Here is a 19,506-nt window from a genome sequence, read left to right as displayed (position 1 = left end):
TTGTGGTAGAACCTCGCACTCCTGTCGGTCAGTGGGTCCTATGCTAAATTAAAATCCCCCACCTGGATTCGATACCATGTGGCAAACCCCTCGAATCCGATCAATACTGATTGTATGAACCCGTCCTGCCCTGTGTTGGGTGCATACATCACTGCCAAAGTGTACGTCCCCTCGTCCCATTGGATGGTTACTGCGAGGTTCCTGCCTCGCTGTACCCCTCAGTGGCAATAATATGAAAACCAGGTAGCTCCCGGATAGCTATCGAGACACCTCCCATCTTCCCCTGGGCATTAGACTGCAATATGTGGGGATACCCTTTGCATTTAGCTTGTTTGTCCAGCTTGTGTGTTTCCTGCAGCGCCACAATATCTGGTTTCCCCCTCAGCAATAATTGTTCCACCTTTTTTTATTTGATTGGGGAATTGAGCCCCCCGGACATGGAGCGTAGTGAGACGAAGTGTGTTTCTACTACCCATGGTCTTCACGGTTTGAACCTTCCCCCAAATGTCCACTCCCTCCCTTTCCCCCTCGGCCCCTCGCTCCCCAACTGTCCCCCCCCCCTCTGCTCCCCTCCAACCTATAAACCCACCAAGCCCTGGGAGTTGAGCCCCTGTAACAACTGAAAGTGAAACTGTGCGGGTTCTACAAGACCTATAAAGCTATTTCAAGATATTACACCCCTCTTCCGCCTTCCCCCGCTGCCTCTCGTCTCTCTCCCCCACCCACGCGGTACTCTTTCATGACCATTCTACCTGCTCGCCCCCTCCCCTCAGGATGGTGGACCCTTATTGGAGTCTGATGGAGTCCCCTCTGGATCGTTCCCCTTAGCAGGCTGATTGGCTGAGCCACTCGGTGCCCGTTTCTTGTGGCCTCTCGACGGGACCGTTGTCCATTCCCATAACTTCCTTTTCACAGGTTCTCTCGCTGGCCTCTGCTCCTGGCAAGGGGTTGCCTCCTTTTCCATCTTCAAGATCCTCAAACCTTCCTCGTAGGTGGTGACCTGGTGCTGCTTCCCCTCCCACGAGAATAACAGTCCAAAGGGAAAGATCCATTTTCATCACACTTGTGCTCGCACCAGTGCCCGCACCACCAGGCCCATCATCCTTTTCCTATGGGCCACACTCTGATGTGGTCTAGCTGTATCCCTGACCACTCCTCCAATTCCAGCAGGTCCGCAAATACCTGTGGAGCCATCTCCCGCAGGTCTTTTTCTGCTACGTCCTCCACTAGGCCTTTTATCCTTATGTTAGATCTTCTCGAGCGATTCTCCAGGTCTTCGCTCTGGATTACTAGATTCTGCATGACCCTTGCTAGTTAATCTACTAGCTTGTCAATTTTTCGGTGTCCTCCGTTATCTCCTGTATGGCATTTTCCGCTGCATAGGTCCGCTCCTCCAGATTCGCTATATCCCCTTTTACTTCCTACAGCAACTGAGGGACTTCTGCTCATATTATACCCAGCTGTGATTGGTGACAATCACAGAATCAATTCTAAGTCCTAGAAGCACTTTTGGATGATTTCTTGGGTGACAAATTTGCTCCCTCGCCGGGGCCTCCATTCCCTCGGGTTCACATCTGCATGGGACCCTTGCTTGCTCCCTATGACGGCTTCTCTGTATTTTCTCAAGTCTTTGCAAGTTGCCCTCCTGGGCATTTTTAGAAGACTTGGGGTGGAGTGCATTTCTTTATTTTTGGACATCAGGGAGTCGCTCTTTGGTGGTGGACTTTGTCTACCTCTCCCTCTTATTGTGTCCTTATATTCCTGCATTCTCTCCTCAGATTCCCTGCGTCAGGAACTTGGGGGTCCCCTCTCTCTGGGATTGGGCCCCTTGCCAGCCCCTACCGGACCTTCCGGCTGTGTCGCTCTGCTTCGTGGTACCATTGTGTGGGCTTTCGTTACGGTCATCACTCTTGGTCCGCTGTCACCACTCTAACGGATCAACAACAGACCATGATCAAGGCCTCCATGGCAGTATCCACCCAGTATTGCTTAGTCACTCAGTTTTAATAAGAAACATATATTTTATTCATATATCAAAAGTTAAAAACTTTAAAAAAAAAAATTAGTGTACATATGTGAACCAACAAACAATTCAAAGACAATTCTGCACATTACATAGGTCAACATATACACAATAATTCATCAGACACAAACACCTATATAGTCAACATAAGTCCCAGACATACTGTGAAAGACAGATGTAAAGTGCAGACACCCCTGATACATCTTGTGTTTGATGAATTGGACCCATGTAATATGTTGAATCGTCTTTGAATCGTTTGTTCACATATGTATACTAATTTATGTAAAGTTTTTAACTTTTGATATACGACTAAAATAGATGATTTTTTTGTAAAATTGAGTGGCTAAGCAATACTGGGTCGAGACTGTGTGACATGGATGCCTTGATCATGGTTTGTTGTTGATGCATACTATAGCCTGGAAGATCAAGGCCTACCAGGCACCCTGAGTTTATAGACCACTCTACTGGAGCCACCCGGGGTCCACTCACCGGCCTTTCCAAGGCCCAGCCGGGTATCCTGCGCCATCCTACCCTCTGTCAATTGTACCAAATGCTCCGGTCACCTCCCCAGGGCCCGGATCTGCTCCTCTTAGTCTTGTGTCCCCTTGCTTCTTAGTCTGTCCGCCAGGTGGTCTGGTCCCACTCACACACCAGGTCAGATCTGTGGTGTAGCCCACCTGCAAATTCTCCTTTAGGCTTGCGTGATCACCTATGCCTCCAGGTCCCCCTTCCAGCAGACTGGTTGGGACGCTGCCTTGTGCTGGCACACCTAATGGTATTGTTTTATTTTTGTGCTTTCCGTGCACTTGGCCTGTGCCACTTTTGACTTTCTGCCAGTGGCATAGGCCGGTCTTCCACCCATGAACCGCCCGCTCTGTCATCGGGCCTGGGCCTCCTTACTAATTCCAAGCGCAGTCCCCTCAGTCTCTCCGCTCCTCACCTTCTGCCACATGTGCGGGCCCCGAGCAAGTCAGCAGCCTGCTCCACCCCTCTCCTGGAAGGCCCGGACCATAACCTGCCAGAGTAAACCTACTCCTCCCCTTCCCCGGGTCCGCACCACAGTCTCACCGGCTCTCCACCAGGTTTGCGAGGGTTCGACGCTGCTTTCTAGCAGTAGGTAAAGGGGGTCGTCTCTCCTCTCGGACGGTGCCCGGTCTGCGTCTTTCTGGTGCTGTCGGTGAGATATGCCTGCTACAGATCCCCAGTTTCAGCCTCACTATTTCCACCGCAACCTGCTTGTTTTGCCCAACTGGGGAGGCTTTGTTGTAGTTTCTTCAGTTAGTTTGGCCCCTGGGGGTGAGAGCTAAGTGGTTACGGAGCCCTCAGTTTGGCAACCATCTTCAAATCCCTGCAGTTCCTCATATTCTTGTCCATGTCTATTGGGAGATCCCCTAACCTGGGTCTTTGTCGTAAGTGCACCTGCATTTTAAGCCTTGGCAATTGCAAGAGTGCTATGTAACAGCATCTTAAACTAGGAAACTGTCCACAAGAGCTGCTGTATAGGCTGGTCATCTTTTTGCCACCTCTGTGTTCGGGTCATGACTATAGTTACCAACACCCTGTCCTCCTCTACCTCCGACAAGTTGTAACTGTCTCATGGATATGGGGACCTCTTCTTCAAATACTCCTCTTTCCACCTCCACCCAGCCTGTTACACGCTCCCCTTGACTCAGGATGAGAGTCCCTCTTTACGACTTCCTGTTTTGTCTTGAGCTAAAACTTCTCTTAATATCTTCCTCAATACACTCCTCTGTCTCTGCTCCAGTGTCGTTAACCACCTCTTCAATACATTCATCCTGAAGTCTTCTTCCAACCTCCTGCTTTATACACTCTTACACATATTCCTCCTCTTCTCTGCTGTAACTTTCAACCTCATCCTGATTACACACCCTCCTCTCCCTTGATGTCACCTCCTAAGCACTCTACTCATCCTTCCTTTTAATGTCACCTACAACCTTCTTTATACCTTTCCCTTGATGTCATCCCCAACTTTTTAATATTCTGCATCCCCTCTGAAGATATGAATCTCCTTTGGACTCCTTACTCTCCTTCGTGTTCTCCCTTAAGCACTGATTGTTACTTCACTTACTTTTTACACATCCAATCTCCTTTCCTGCTCTGACAACCTCTCCCCAGCGATTTCCTCCTGCTCCAGTTCCTTCTCTTGCCACCAGCTTCCATCTACTCTTGCTAGGCGTGCTAGGGGATGTCTGGAATGGCCTCACCCTTATTGGCTGGGCTTGCCACAAGACTGGTCTCAGCATGCCCAGTGGCCAAGAGTACTGAGTAGCTCCTCCCCTCTGGAGGAAGCCTTTAAAAAGGGCAGCATGTTCTCTTTACGAATGGGTGGCAGCTACATTTATCTCCAGGTCTGCTTCTGGAAGCTTCCCCCTGTTAGAAATGTGATGCGGTGGTCTCCTGTAATCCCCAGGTGAGTGTTGAGACTTCCCCTTGGCTTGAGCATGCGGAGCCTGCTGCACCACTTTTCGTGCGTTTGACCTGATGGGAGTTTTCCACCATTGGTACCACTGTGCAGAGGGCCTGTGCTTCCTTTTGCCCCTCTGAATATTAACTGGGTAATATAACAAATCTGGACAATTCGTACCTTCTTCCCAGGGGGGAGACACCCCCTTTAAGGCTAGGGAGGTGAGCCCACTAGTAAGCAAGACCCTTCCTAGGGGGTCTGGGAAAGTGGGACCGCACTGGGAGTGACTCCTCTGTAGGGGACAAGGACTCCCTAAGAAGAACACACTGCTTATCTTGGAATCGAAAAGATTGTTACTTCTGTTTTACATCCAACGCATAGTGGCATTGCTTATCTCTTTGGCGTTAGGTAATGCTGGATTACTTGATCGCATCAACCAAAGAGGAAAGACGCGTCCCTTTTTGAAAGACAGCAATGAAAATAAAGGGATGAGGAACCTTGAGAGGAAGAGAGAATCCTATGCATGGGCAAGCCTCTGATGTGCAGACGTGGAGGGCAACTGAGAAGAAACAGATGCCGGAAGGCCAGCGCTGGGAGAGGCTATACAGCCAAGGAAGAGACTGTGATGGAAGGACCATCTTGCTTGGTGGTGTGACCACACTGCAAACGGGGTGGGTCAGGGACCCGAGAAACAACACTGACGAAGAGGAACGAATCCTCCACTTGGAACGTGAGAACCGTGGAAAGTGCACAGTGGAACCAGAGCAGAAGAGCAGACGCTCACAGGCTGGCGACGCTGAGTAATGGGGAGAGCAGCAACGTCCCCGCTGCAACGCCAACCTGATGGAGCACACCCAAAGGCAAAGAATGTACCAGGGTTGCCCAAGGTGGAGGGAGGCGAATGGAATTGGAGAAAGAAACTGACACAGGGTTACGGGAGCCCTAGAAACCTGAGCATTGAAGCTTCACTTGAAACAAGTACAAGGCTTAAAGACAATAGAAAGCCAGGGGCTTAGAGAGGCCTAGAGAAAGAAGCCATTTACTCAAGATAGCAAACCAAGAAGGAGAAAGTGGTGGACAACGAAAAAGTAAACCGTTCCTGCAAGTAAAGATTTTGAAACATTTAATTTACAGAAAATCTTCCTTATAAAGAGAAAGCTGGAACCATTTATTTTGTGAACTGACAATGAATAATGGGTCACTTGTCACAGGGCTCATGTGAGAACCTGTGCATTACTCAGTGCCCCAGCCTTCTTTTACCAGGCCTGCTCTCCATTCTTCTCAGATCTATAGGAATTCTTCACTGCCGCTATGATTCTTTAGTGTGCTCGCCCCAGGGAGTGCCCTAAAGTTGGGAGCTGTGAGACTGTCTTTGTCCATTTGTAGGTCCTGCCAACGTGTCCCTGCAGGCTGAAGCGGCACCTCCCTCTCATGTCCACTATGTGGCTGCAGCTTTATGCCCCTGCACTTACCACCTGTTTGCTGTATTTCTTGTTGTTTGATCCCATGTACTGCACTGCCCCCTCCCCCTCCCACTTATCCCCGCCCCTTCCCCTCGCACAATCTCATTGTCACTTGTCCTAGTAAGATCGTTGTATCTGTCTTCCCTTTGTCCCCCTCCCTTGCTTCGTCGCGCCTTGAAACACTTGTGTATAGGCGCGTTATAAATGCCATATCATATGTTGCCCCTGCCAACTAGTATTCAAAGGGCTAAGACTCACTTCCTCCTCATGTAAGCAGCGAGGCTGCGTCTTCATGCCTTTGTTTCCCCTGCCGAACAGCAACCCTAGGGTGAGGAGGCAATTCTGAAGTATGAATGTGGGTCTTCATTAGTCCACATGATGGTTGTGAGACTGTCCCGACATTAAAGTAGTTTATGCCAATAGTGTTTCCCCCTTTTCACTGTTCTACTAATTGTGGAATTGCTCACTTGTGGGGTTTCTGTAATGCTAATAAACATTTTGTCCCACTTCTGATATTTGAAACTCATCTGTGGCATAATAATTGTAGATCTATAGTTACCCAATTGCTCAATGGTACTTTGCCAACCCTCTCCCCCCCCCGCCACTTGTTTCCGAGGGTAAAGCATTTTGATTTTGAAAACCGATCAGTGTTCAGCCTGCCGTCCTGACTGCACCAATTTAAAAAATGTGATGGAACCTGCCTGCTTTGAGCTCATGGTGGGCAGACAGGGCAGTAGCTAGTGGGTAGTAAAGATTTTCCTTTTTGATGTTTTATCCTCATTCTTTGAGATCCCCAGCTCACCGGCTGCCAGTCCCCCTTTTCTGGCTCCATGTGATAATTTTCCAGCTAGGTGACTTTTATTTCCTGCTCCTCTAAAGGCCTTCCCCCCCCCCACATATTCTAGGACCGGTATGGTTTACTATTATGTACTCCCATCCTAGAATATTTGGGAAAAGTGCTTGAATTTCTTGGCAGCGAACATTTGGGGAAATGTCACCCCAGCAACTTTTTCTTAGTCAACTTTATCACTGCGTACTCCCTTTGCTTGTCTCTAAAGTGTTTCTAACTCTTCTTGTCCCAGAATGGCTAGTGGTGGTGTCTTTGTTTTAATGATTCACTACTTTGCACATTTATTTTTATCGTACCCTGGCCACCCTTGTTGTTTAAACCCTGTCTCTGCAGGTTACTGACTTTGTTGGCACAGTCTTCCTCCTCTTTAGGGTAGGAAATGTCCTTCCCAGAGCGCAGGGTGGACAGCTGTGTTCTTCAACTCGGGAGGATTCGTTTGGGTTCCCTAATGCACGTTTTCACCTTGGTTAATGCCACAAGTGTATGTGAGCTGACTTTCCAGAATTCGATGACCTCTGAGTTTGAATGTACTTGTAGGTGGCCTGATGTCAAACCAAGGCTTGCATGTATGTGTAAATGTTTGTGCAATGAAGTGAAACCACGGGAATACAAATCTGAAAAGGATCCTGAAAGATTCCTTGATTGCTGCATGTTGGGAAAGATTCTTCTTTTTGCTGCTTTCCCTCCATAGGAATCAATGGGACACCCTGCCTTTTGCTATGTTGAACCTTTCCTTATTTTGAAAATAAGTGAAGCCTTTTTGCTCCACCTACCTTTCTAAGCTCAACTGGTTTGGGGCCACTGATCAGTCCCTGTGGCTATCTATGCACGATAGTAAAGTTCTGTTGTCTGGCAGATGCAGTGGCCATAGGCTGCACAGGAATGGACAGGCCCTGCCATTTGAATGGTGCAGATCCTTGCCATTGGTGGGCTGTGGGCAACTCAAGCCCGGATTCTGGATAAAAGGACTCCTGCAGCCGTTCTTCAAATAGTCATTAGAGCCAAGACCCCTACAAAAGAGGGCAGCCTGCCAAAAGCCCAGAGCTCATCATTGCAAGATCGCTAACAGCCCTTTCTTCACTTTGCTTGGCAAAGCCCTGCGTCTCTCCTCAATACCCTCATCAGTGCGTTGCCCTTGCACTGGTTGGAGCAACCAGTCCTGATATTTGCAGCTGGAAGTGCTCAGGACAGTCCTGGAACCATCCGATGGGCTCGCCAGAGGTCGTCCTGGGCCGCTTTGATTCCACCCTGCACCCCCAAAAAGTCTTCAGACTTACCTGGAGACACTGGTAATACATGTGAGTATTCTGGCAGTGCTTCAATACCCTCCTGCCGCCCCGTGCATGTAAATCTCCAAAGTGTGCAAAGGCCTTAACTGTACCCATCCCCCCCCCCCCCCCCAGCGGCTCCAAAGAAAGATGGTGGACTTCATCTGGAGGGGGAAGAAAGCACGCATCCCGCGGAGAACAATGATGGCCAGCACGAGACTGGGAGGCCTGGGGTACCGAACCTCCGTAAATACCAAATGGCGGCGCAACTAGCCCACCTCCAAGCATGGGGGCTTGCTACAGGTCGGCTGAAATGGGTGGAAATCGAACAATCCTGCCTCTCTCTCCCCCTTCGCTTCCTCCCGTTCCTACCTACAGCCTTACGTCGAAGTTGGCCAGGCACTCTAACAGCCACAAAACAAATGATAAAGGCTTGGGAGTGGGCTCGCAGACACCGGGGTGTTTAGAAACTGGGCCGCAGGGGGCCTCACCACTCTGGGGCAACTCTGAGGGGAACTCTCCCCTAACCTTTGAACGCTGCAAGATGACTTTCCAGTTAGCGGAAACGGATAGGTATTCCTACGCCCAACTTAGGCATTGGTGCTCCCACCCACAGACCCGTGCGGCGGCCACGAGACCCCTCACCTCACTAGAGCTGACGGGGAACGACCTACCGGCCCGGGGAAAGATTTCTGCCCTATATAGACTGCTGCAGGAGGACCCCCTCCAGTTTAGGCCTTCCTATATGTCTCAATGGGAAACAGACCTCGTGGATGTCCACCCACGTGAGGATCACACGTGGGTGGACATCTGGGCAAGAACGCGGACGACATCCCGCTGCATTACCAACCGGGAGTGTGCCCATAAGCTACTCCTGCGCTGGTACTACCCCCATCTATACCTTCACCACTTCCAACCGACACTAGACCCCCCACTGTTGGCGACTTTGCGGAGTTTCAGGATCCTACTTCCACATGTGGTGGACCTGCCCCCGAGTGAAAGAGTTCTGGACTCTCTGCTTAGCTACCATAAAGGATGTCACCCAGTTGACCATTCCGCTCACGCTCGGACAGGTCCTCCTAGGGATTCCACTGCCAGGCTCATACCCGCGGTCGGGGAGAAGAGCTGCCCTGGTGTCCCAATTCTTGTTAGCGGCTAAAATCACGGTGGCCCGCACCTGGAAGTCTGCGGACAGACCCCTGATGGCCCTTTGCTGGGTTAAACTCTGGGATATTTTGATAGCCGAGAGAGTCACGGCGGCCAAAGCGGGACTGCTTCACGGATTTCGAGACATCTCGGCGCCAGTACTGGACTATGACCTGAACTACCCAGCCCTGACCCACAAACCGCGCCTGATTGCAAGAGCTCTTCACGCTATGGATGACCCGCTACCCCCACCAAACCAGTCCGACTAAGGCCTGAGAACTATGCTCACCGGGGAACGCATGGGATGGGAGAAGGGGACTCTGGGTTTGCACGATTTGAGAAGCTACATGTAATGCGTTTGTATAATTTCTCCTGTGTTGATTTACAAATAAACAAATATAAAAAAAAAATACAGAACAGTCGGGTGCAGTTCTTAAACATTTTCAGTTTAACTTGTGTGAACAGTCTTTCACCCCACCTAGCTTTATTGGTCAATCCCATCTGTAAGTGAGATTTTGGTTTGGCTTTTGTTGAAACTCTGCAAGCCCACTAAAATTGGGTCCATCTAAACCACCTGTCTTTGTTGATTTAAAAAAAAAGTTCTAACCCCTTGTCCAATACAAACATCTGCCACTTTGAAAGTTGCTTTTACAGCTGGAGGAACTCGGGAGAGCTTGGTTCTTGATGTCTGACAAGGCTGTTGCTAACCCCTTTGAACCCTTAAGCATGTTCCCCAATCGTAGGTTCTTTAAATAATAGTATCACTTCTAGATACTCTTTATAAAAAAGCAATCCTTTATCAGTGAAAAGGCACTCTGCATATATTTCTTCAGATAATCAGCGTTCTGATACTATACTGCAGAAAAAAGTGGCTGCTAAAATGGGTTTCCAAAATCTACCCTGGGGTTGGAATTTGGGAGATCAACTTATTATGGTGAACAGGAAAGGCACTGAAGTCTAGTCAAACCCAATCAAGGTAGGTATTTACTGGATATTTGTAAGACGCTTATACAACACATGGTGTTTCAAGCGCCACAAGACAAAAAGGGGGTGGAAAAAGATAATAACGGTCCTACTAGGTCTTGTGAAATTCGGATCGTGCAAGTGCAGTAACAAGAAGTGCGAGGGAGAGGTGGGGGGAAGAGTGCAGGTTGTGCGAAGTGCTAGGATGGGGAGGGGAGGGCAGGGCAAGAGGAGAGAGTGCAAGTGAAGGGGTGGGGGAAGAGGGCCCCATGGTTAGGCGAGTGCTAAGGGGAGGCCAGGTGTGCAACTGCCAGGGATTGCATGGGGTGAGAGTCCACATGCTAAGTGCGAGGAAGGGGGTGGGCTAGGTGAGGTGGGGCTGGTACCCTGTAGAACGCGGAGGGAAACCAGGCAGCCAGTCACTGGGACAGATGGGGGCGTTAGCTGGGTAGGAGGAGTAGAAAGGAAGAAGAGGAAAGGAGGGTCTTGAGGAGCTTCCAGAACTTAAGGCGATCCGGCTCAACCCTGAGAGGGGCAGGGAGACAATTCCAGAGGGAGGTACCTGTGGAGGAGAGCTACCCCCCACTCTCTGGTTAGAGAAGTGTCTTATCTGTAGAGAGTTGGAGCTAGAAGGCCGAAGGGGTCTAGCAAGGCGGTATTTAGGGAGAGTTGAATGCAGCTGGGTCCCAGGCCCCAGAAAGCCTTGTTGATGATGCAGAGGGTCTTGAACTTGATCCTAGCAGCAACCGGGAGCCAGTGGAGAGATTCTGGGGCTGGAGAGATGCAATACCCGGGCTTGAGGCCCAGGGATAAGTTTTGCAGTCCTATTCTGGATTAGTTGAAGGAAGTGAAGGGGGGATAAAGGAAGATTGAGGAAGAGGCTGTTGCAGTAGTCCAGCCTAGCGAGGACCAGAGGTCTGGAGACATTTGAGTTTCTGGGGCAAGGGGAAGGGAAGGGGCGAATGCCTCTGAGGAGATGAAGCTGATATTGGGCCTTCTTGGCAAGGTCTGCGATGTGAGGCGAGGGAGGAGTCAAAGATGACCCCATGGTTTTTTGCCTCACAAGAGGGTGAGGGGGAGGGGACCTATAGAGGGCGGCCAGAGAGTAGGAGGGACAAGGTGGCAGGTGAGGCTTAGACTCCGGAGGGGTGTCATAGTGGTCTAGGGCTACAATGTGACACACAGAGCCCTCCAATTCCATTTTGACAGTGAAGTACAAAAGTACACAATGATTTATTAGGCTTTTATAATCAACACTAAGCGGTGCATCCTCTATGTAAGTATTGCCACACAACTTTGATAAAATACATATCTACAATCTTGTGAGAAGGTAGAAAAACTTTGATTCAAAACCAATGCAATATAGTTAAGTCAGATGCAGAAAACAAAGTTGAAACAACAAAGAGCATTGCTAGAGCATTCCCTAACACTTTTGGGCCTTGAGCTGGATTTGGGCCTAATGCCCTAAAGTCCTCCGTAAATGTACCTGAAAAGTATCTCTTTTGGAACTGTGGTTGGACGATGCCAGTGGTTGTGATTCAGAGTTCCAAAAAGTTAAGAAAACTGTACAGATATCTAACATTCTCCAGCATGGGGTCTGGAATGGATTCACATGCTCATGAATATTCCCAGTCGTCAGGCTGGGAATCATCGGTAAAGAAAAAATCAGTTTGTTTCATTTCTGAACTGTCTTTCTCCTAATAACCAATCACTGGTCTCTGGGTCATACTGCCCCCCAGCCAATGACTGCCCTCTACCTAAGCCCCTCCTCTGGCAGCCATCTTCAGATTTCTACCGCACGTTCAAGTGTTGGGAGCCCTCGTGCCATAGCTCTCGAGCTTTTACTGCGTTTTGCGATTTTTCAAAGAGTTTCATCTCATTTTTTCGGTCAATCGAGCCTCAAGCTCCACCGTTTCTACTTCCGTTCAACGGGGGCCCCGTTTTTGAATTTTCTACGCCCCTCAAGGGTGAAGTTCTCGTCGAGTTTCGCTTCTTGGAGGATTCCGGAAGATCTTTGATGCCTACCCCGCGTGGACATGGCCCAGGACAAAGGAAACGCGACGCCTCGATCCAAGCTGTTCAGGAGCTGCCCTGGATGCGGATTGCAGAATGTCTTCAAGGAGGATGAGCATTCCAGATGCCTCTACTGCCTTCACGAAAACAAAACGCACGTGGAGAAGGACTGTGCGTTTTGCAAGAACATGTCAGAGCGGACTATGAAGGATCGGCGTATCCACCTCACCAACTGGCTGGAAGGGAAGAGCCCAGCAGTAGGTGAGAAGAAGTCTGAGCGGTCTTCTAAGACCTTTGAGGGCGCTCCGGCGACGGGGGCCCAACAAAAGGCAAAGCACAGCGAGTTTGCAGGCACCGGGAGCGCCGATCGGTCGGGCTCCTCAGTTGCCAGGCAGGGCGCACTTTCACCGACGCCATCAACCACGAGCCAACGCTCTGGCTCGGGGAGGAGGAAATCGGAGAACCCGGGTAAGCTTCAGGAGAAGCCCCGGTTGATCCCGGCGGAGACGGCAGAGGGGGGAGCGAGGTGGTGACCTTCCCCCCAAGGTGAAGGCCTCAGGCACAGCCAAGGTAGCAAAGGCCTTGATTCACCCAGCTAAAGCCTCTATCGAGGGAGTCGCAGCGGCCCTGGCGAAGCCTGTGGAGGCTACCCAGTGGAGGCGACCCCGGGGCCTAGAGTTTCCCTGGCACCGCGGAGAGAATCCTCTTTTCAGCCCATCGATAAGACCCCTTTGAAACCCCGGGTGGAAAAAGAGGGGGGGGGCGGTGGCCATCACGAACACAGATACAGCCTCTGAAGAGGAGCTGGCTGGAGTCGCGAAGATCCTGAACAAGAAGTTCGAGGAGGCAGACGAAGAAAGCGAAGGTGGTGCCGACGAGGAGCCCGTGGAGGCGGAGGATTCCACTCCCCAAAAGTCGCGCCGTTGCAGCCAGTACCTGGCCCACAAGACAACTCGGGAGCAATCTTGATGGTGATCCAGGCCTTGTGTATGGAGATAAGGACAAGGTTGCCCTTACCCCCAACGGACGACCCAGCGACACCTGGGCCATCGGGAAGCCCTCCAAGCAAGCAGAGAATTCACCCCCCCCTCTCCCCCCCCCCCCCCCCCTGCCGAACGGGGACGGCCACGACGGGGACGGATGACGATGGTGGTGACGACGGGATGGGCCTTCCATCACCACCTCCTTGGGCCTCCCCGCCTGACGAAATTGGCTCCTTCCACGCCATGATCGCCAGGGCATCCGAGCTCTTCCAGCTCTGCCCCGAGGAACAGAAGGACGGTTTACTCCATCAATGGCGTGAGGACAAGAGGAAGATGGTCCTCTTGGTTCCATTACTTGACGATATCTGGGACGGGGGCCTGTCGCTCCTGAAGAACCCATCCACGACCCCTGCCAAGAGACCCCGGATTCGGTCGTCTCCGCGGCGGCCAAGAAGAAAGCGGCGGGAGCAATGGTTGACTTCGACCTCCCTGCCGGACGGCAAGGGGAAGAAACTGGACGCCATGGCATGGCGGGTCACCTTGGCGGAGACGACGATTAAAGCGGCCATCGCCCTCGCGATTGTGGCCCGCAACGACAGGGAGCTGTGGTTTAAGATCGCTGCCCTGCTGGGGTAAACATGCATATCATCGAAGAGTACTTTTCATCGTGGGACTTTTCATCGTCACTTTCATCGACAAACTTTTTTTTTTTATATATATATTTTTGTGGGGTGTTTTTTTGGGGTTGGAGTAAGATTATATAAGTAAGGGGGGGTCTGGGGGGAACACCCCTTTTTTAAATAAAAATTTTTTTTAAAAGTTTTGGTCGATGAAAAAGTGGCGATGAACCGTCCCACGATGAAAAGTGCTTCGACGATATAACGTAGAACCCCCTGCTGGACTTCCTCCCGGACGACAAGAGGGCTGAGGCCCTGGAGATCCTACAGGAAGGCAAGGTGGCGTCGGACCACGCCATAACAGTGGCCACGAACATTGCTGACACTGGTTTTCGCCAGATAGGCAACAGTGTTTGCCTTCGCCGGTGTGGTTGGCTCAAGGCAGCCGATTTCCGCCAAGACGTGCAGACCAGAGTTCTGGACATGCCTTTCGACAGGAACAACCTGTTTGGCAAGACAGTGGACGAGTCCCTGCAGGCCATCAAGGCCGACACAGACGGCTCGGGCCTTGGGTGTTCTGCAACAACGGCCTCCCTTTCGGAACTCTGGAGGCAAGCAAGGTGCCTCCAAAGGATTCAGCGGTGGCTCCTCGACGTACTGCCAGGCAGCCCGCTCCTCGTCGCAGGAGGGCTACAGAGGACGCAGCAAGTCAGGAGGATGTCGGCGGCAAGGCCGCTGCCAAGCAGGACTGAGCCGGCCATAGCGTCGGGCCCCCACCTGAGCACCCTGGTGGGAGGCCGGCTGGCGGAGTTCATCAGCGTGTGGGAGTCCATCTCCACCGACCGATGGGTGCTGGATGCCCCGGCCCACGGGCACACTCACGGGTTTCTAAAGAAGTGCCCCCACTTTCCACCCGTGGCCAGGAAGGAAAACCACATCCCTCAACTGCTGCTGGAAGTAAGGGAGATGCTGAAGAAAGGAGCCATTGAGCTTGTCCCAAAGAGGCTCTGGAGTGTACTCACGATACTGCCTCGTAAGAAAGACCGGCGGCTGGCGACCCATCATCAGTTCAAGGCCCTTCCCTTCAGATTGAAGTCGGCTCCCAGGGTATTCACCAAGTGCCTAGCAACAGTGCCAGTGCGGCTGCGCCTGCAGGGGATCCACGTCTACCCCTACCTGGACGATTGGCTCATCCGAGCAAAGACAAGAGAACTCGCCGTCGTGCACACAGCGAAGACCGTCCAACTGCTCACGGATCTGGGATTCTCGATCAACTTTGCGAAATCCCACTTGGTGCCGTTGCAAGTCGTCCTGTTCCTGGGTGCCAGGCTCGACACAGTGGCGCGATTGGCTTCTCTGTCGGAGGAAATGACGAAGGCCATCCTGGGCAAGGTGCAACCGCTGTGGACCATGGACGTGGCCAGGGTGAGGTCCATCAAGTCCCTGCTCGGCATGATGTCCTTGTGTGCCTGTGCAGGTTGCGGATGCGTCCACTGCAAGAGTTCCTCGACGCTGGTGGCTGCAGGTTGTTAAGCAGAATCCTGTACAGTTCCCTTAGGGAGCACTACACAAGATTAGGACTACAGGTGAGGGCAATCAATCCCCTTTGGTATCAGTCTGTACCACAAAGATTTAGTTGGTAGCTGTGGCTGAGCAGTCAGACTTATCTCAAGAGGGAGATGAGCAGTATTCAGGGTTTACACAATAGGCCTACAGTACTATGGCACAAGGAAACACTGACCAAAGCTTTGTATTAAAAAGTAGATCTATATTTATTTTATACACTTCTAGATAAACACATCTATCACAGTTCTTAAAGCAAGTTAAATAAGTCAGAGGAAAAATATACACACTCCCTAGTTAAATTGTAGACCAAGTGAACCAGAGTGAAAACTGAGCAAAACGCACACACCACCAAACCACACACAAGGGATACACTATCAATTTCTCACCACAAGGGAGGGAAAGCGCAAGTTATATAGAAATAGCCTCTTACACACCCTAGCAACACTTCCCATAAGTTTGTGAACCAGATTAAGCAAGACAGTGCATCAGTATAGGCAATACTTAAATAAAAACTGAGCAAATTGGCATTTCAAGGTTTAGAAAGGGGAAGAAAAGGGTAGTTATAAGAAGCAGGTGCATCAACACAGTTCTCGTTGAAAATCAATCTAAAGAAGGCAGGTCTAACAAATGTAGCCAGAGTCAGTAGGCCTGTGCCAGAGTCATTGGTACAGGGCAAGGGCCCAGGAGCAAAATGTTCTTGTAGCTGCAGTCAGGTCTTTGGTTGACGATTTTGAAAAGGTGGATGCAGAAATTGAAAGACAATGTTGAGAGAGGGGCGGCCAACCCAACAGGTAGGGTAAAGGATTTAAAACACCTTTAGTACTACCGTGAAGAAAGGGCGGCCTGGCGGAACAATGTACCTTTAAAATGAAGAAGTGGCTCCTGGAGTGGCGGTTGTTCCTGCAGTTCGGGTGATCCAGCAAAGGAAGAGAGGCTCTCGTCGTGGAGGAAGGTTAGAGTTACTGCACTACCTAGGGATGAAACCAGCCGCGGTGCTGCCCGACGAATAAAAGGTATGCTCCTTTAAATCGTGGTCCGGGTGGACTGGTGCCTGGCTATCCGGCCTCCGAGTACAGGGTACGGGAGATTCGACCAAGGCAGGTCCGGGAAGGCGATTGGCAAACTGGTTGGCCCCACCAGCTCAAGGGAAGAAGGCTCTTGCAGGTGAAGAGTGTGGAGAAAAGTGGAGAGACGCTGCAGCAGGGCTTCACAGGTGGTTGTCGTTGCAGATGTCTTTGGCTTCTCTCCGTTTCGGCTTCTTAGTTCCAGTGGTCTTACTCTTCCAGTCCTCAGGACCCTGCTTTTATTCAAAGAGATCCTCATTCATACAGCCTAGCTGTCACTCGCACAGTGGAGTGGTCATCTTGGTGGGAGACCCTCCAGCCTATCAGGATCGAGTGCGACATGGGTTGCTGAGGCAACCCTGTCCAGGGGTCCTACTCCCTCCCCTCCCACACAATGGACCCACCCCAGATTCAGTGGCGGCAGAAGCCCGCCAAACAGACGAACAAAGGATCCCCGACCTGGGTTAGGAGTTTAGAGAAAGACACGAGAAAGAAGTTATATTAAAGTTCTGGCAAATAAAACCTACTGGAGTAAAGTTAATATTAAAATACACTGGTGGTATGTTAGAGGCTGTCAGAAAGTGGTAGCCTCGAACAATGGGGAAAATCCCATAGGGAAATATTTGCGGTTGAATATTTTCGGTAGTAACCACTGCCACCAGCCAGAAACTTTTGAGAGGGACTGTATGGTACCCTCTCGAAAATGAACATAAGGGAAAAACTATTAACCCTTTCCAGTACCTCCATAGTAAGATGGTTTGTACTGGTTTAGGTAATAAAAATTGACTAGTAAAGTCAATTGGTTCTTTACATGCCCTGGGAGACAGTAGTCCGTCCCAGGGTATGGAGTCTGTTTGGGGGTCGTTACGACACCCCTGTGTCACTGCACGGAGGGTGCCGTGTAACACATGTGAATAAAGATGGTTCCTATGGAGGGGAGAGAAACTCCATAGGCATTGAACACAAAAAATAGCCTAGAACCGACATAGCAAAAATGCCCAAGAGTGGGAAAAAGAGTCTCACTCTTAGCAGGAGAAAACAAAAAAAATCAAATCCAGCAAAGCTGCTGGGGGACTCCATAGATGAGGGAAATTAGCCATAAAATGAGAATTCTCCCTAACACAGGCGGCGGGCAGCTTCAAAGACCGGATCTCGCTCATTGAGACCTTCCGCCAAGTGATCCAGTGGTCTGGCACCCGTGCGCATCTGGCGGTGGGTATGGACTTCCAGACCCCGGCACATCAGGAGATGGGGAGCGCACACTGGAGATCTCCATGCAAGAGGCCTTTGGCTCCTGGAGGAGAGGTCACTACACATCAATGTCCTGGAGCTCTGAGCCGTGTTCTGGTCCCTCAGGTCGTTACTCCTGTCGCTCAAGGGCAAGGTGGTAAGGATCTTCACAGACAACTCCACCACGATGTTTTACATCCTGAAGCAGGGAGGCACCAGATCCCCAGCCCTATCCAAGGAAGCCCAGGATCTGTGGCACTGGGCCGTCGCCCACGGGATGTTTCTGGTACCCTTCCATCTGGCAGGAATAAAGAACACTCTCGCCGACTCGCTCAGCAGGGAGCTGCGCTCGTTCCACGAGTAGGAACTGCGTCAGGATCAAGTGGATTTACTTTTCCAACGATGGGGCAATCCCCAGATCGACCTATTCGCTACGGTGACGAACACCAAGTGCCAGAGGTTCGCCAGCAGGTTTCCCCAGCTGGGGAGCATGGGCGATGCCTTCTCATTCCCCTGGGGTGTCCTGTTCCCGTATGTGTTCCCACCATTGCCGTTGCTGCTGTGACTCATCAACCAACTCAGATGGTCCCAGTGCAGGATGATCCTCGTCGCACCGGCGTGGCCGAGGCAGACATGGTTCCCGGACCTTCTGACATGTCCGCATCCCCCCCAGTTAAACTGCTGACGGACGCGGATCTCCTCACCAGAGAAGGAGGCGCCATCCTCCACCACGACCCGGGGTCACTGAACTTGCAGGCCTGGCTTCTGCAGCACTAGAGTTTGGAAGGTACGACATCCCGGCGGACTGCAAGGAGGTGCTTGAAAAGGCCAGGGCGTTCTCAACTCTCAAGTGATATGGACACAAATCGAAGAGGTTCTCTGTCTGGTGCCGTGCACAGAAGATTAACCCTCTCCGGATTACGGCCCCTCAAGTGCTGCCGTACCTACTGTCGCTGGACAAAGCGGGGCATGCTCATGCCTCCATTAAGATACATCTGGCGGCGATCATCTCTGTGGTCTCATCGCCTGGTGAAGGAGTTTATGGAGGGACTGTTCCGATCATTCCCGCCGGTGAAGGCTCCGGCCCCAGTGTGGGAGCTCAACGTGGTGCTGAGCAGGCTCATGGGGCCGCCATTCGAGCCTCTGCATTCGGCACCGCTGAAGTTCCTATCGTGGAAGACGGCGTTTCTTGTGGCCATCACCTCCGCACGAGTGGGAGAGATCCAGGCCCTCTCCTGCAAGCCACCCTACCTGACATTCCACGAGACGAGGGTGGTGCTAAGGATGCACCCCTCCTTCATGCCCAAGGTGCCGTCGGACTTCCATCTGAACGAGCCCTTGGTGTTACCGGTTTTCTTCCCGTCGCCTTCGTCGCCGGCCGAGAGGAGTTTGCACTCGCTGGATGTGGCTAGAGCGCTGAAGTTCTACGTGGACCCCACGAAGAGTCTTCGGAAGACGTCACAGCTGTTTGTGAACTTTGGACCTGTGAACCAAGGGAAGGCCCTCTCGAAGGCTTCCATTTCCAGATGGCTCTCTGGCTGCATCATGCACTGTCACCGGTTGGCAAACCGACCGTTGCCCGGCCGTCAACCAGAGCGATCGCTGCTACCATGGCGTTCCTGTCTGGTGTGCCCTTGCTGGACATCTGCAGGGTTGCTACGTGGAGGTCGATGCACACCTTCACGAGATTCTACTGCGTCGACCGGGATTCCAGGGAGGAGTCCAGAGTCGGCCCGGCAGTGCTGCGCAATCTGTTCGCCTGAAGGTGGGCCTGGTGAGTGGGTAAGAGATGCTTAATGTTGAGTTGATGTAAATGCTTAATGTTGAGCCTTGCCACCTCCTATGGTTGTGCATGTGTGTACTGCTATGTATTCTTGTATTCACGAGCATGTGAA

At 51.4% G+C, this 19,506-nt stretch overlaps 1 protein-coding gene across 3 annotated transcripts in view; it reads left to right on the top strand.

The window, feature by feature from the left end:
- The window catches only part of ALDH9A1 (aldehyde dehydrogenase 9 family member A1), a 919,974-nt gene that overhangs the window by 841,777 nt on the left and 58,691 nt on the right, over nt 1-19,506 (top strand). The gene's annotated exons all lie outside the window — the stretch shown is intronic.

The sequence above is a fragment of the Ambystoma mexicanum genome, chromosome 1q (genome assembly GCF_040938575.1).
Source record: "Ambystoma mexicanum isolate Mex_15411 chromosome 1q, UKY_AmexF1_1, whole genome shotgun sequence".
Lineage (NCBI taxonomy): Eukaryota > Metazoa > Chordata > Amphibia > Caudata > Ambystomatidae > Ambystoma > Ambystoma mexicanum.
Note: the sequence above shows the minus strand (reverse complement) of the source record. Positions and strands in the feature narration are given on the sequence as shown.